The sequence below is a fragment of the Bos taurus genome, chromosome 3 (genome assembly GCF_002263795.3).
Source record: "Bos taurus isolate L1 Dominette 01449 registration number 42190680 breed Hereford chromosome 3, ARS-UCD2.0, whole genome shotgun sequence".
Lineage (NCBI taxonomy): Eukaryota > Metazoa > Chordata > Mammalia > Artiodactyla > Bovidae > Bos > Bos taurus.
In genome coordinates, this window is record NC_037330.1 from 49,322,485 (window position 1) to 49,323,745 (window position 1,261).

A 1,261-nucleotide genomic window follows, 5' to 3' on the forward strand; every position below is an offset into this window, starting at 1 on the left:
TGGCAGGCTTATTCCTTATTACTGCATAAACTCATTCATTCATTTCATTTGCTCAGTCGTGTCCGACTCTCTGCGATTCCATGAATCGCAGTACGCCAGGCCTCCCTGTCCATCACCAACTCCCGGAGTTCACTCAAACTCACATCCATTGAGTCAGTGATGCCATCCAGCCATCTCATCCTCTGTCCTCCCCTTCTCCTGCCCCCCATCCCTCCCAGCATCAAAGTCTTTTCCAATGAGTCAGCTCTTCACATGAGGTAGCCAGAGTACTGGAGTTTCAGCTTTAGCATCATTCCTTCCAAAGAAATCCCAATCTGATCTTCAGAATGGACTGGTTGGATCTCCTTGCAGTCCAAGGAACTCTCAAGAGTCTTCTCCAACACCACAGTTCAAAAGCATCAATTCTTCGGCACTCAGCCTTCTTCACAGTCCAACTCTCACATCCATACATGACCAATGGAAAAACCATAGCCTTGACTAGATGGACCTTTGTTGGCATAAACTCATAATTTTCTTTTAATCTACTGAGACAAGCCAAATAGTATTTCATCAACAAGTGGCCTCTCTGTTTCCCCTCAATTTTTAAACCTCACAAGTTCAAGTTCCACTTCTGGCTCCTGTCTGCCTTGAGAGCTCTCTGGCATCTTGTTCAGCTAAAGCTATCAGCCTGTAGATATTTCGTGGTTTCCTACGACATTAAGCAAGTATCTCTTGGGATGTTGCTGTTTCCAGAGTACCTACAACATCCACTCTGCTACCCAGTAATGTGGTGGCAGTCATTCATTAGAAGTTGTTTTATGTCACATGGAAAGAATGTGAGCCTAGGGAAAAGGGAAGAGTTGGGAGTCCTTTAAGAGCTGCCAGACCACCAGAAAGCTTGTGGAAAGCATACTGTTCAAGATTCCAAGAAGTCATTTGTGAAGGGTTGATCATAACTTCCCTAGATAGACTTGTTTTACGATAGTGTGATCACTCACATAGAGCCAGACATCCTGGAATGCAAAGTCAGGTGGGCCTCAGGAAGCATCACTACAAACAAAGCTAGTGGAGGTAATGGAAATTTCAGCCAAGCTATTTCAAATCCTAAAAGATGATGCTGTGAAAGTGCTGCACTCAATATGCCAGCAAATCTGGAAAACTCAGCAGTGGCCACGAGACTGGAAAAGGTCAGTTTTCATTCCAATCCCAAAGAAAGGCAATGCCAAAGAATGTTCAAACGACCACACAATTGCACTCATCTCACACACTAGCAAAATAATGC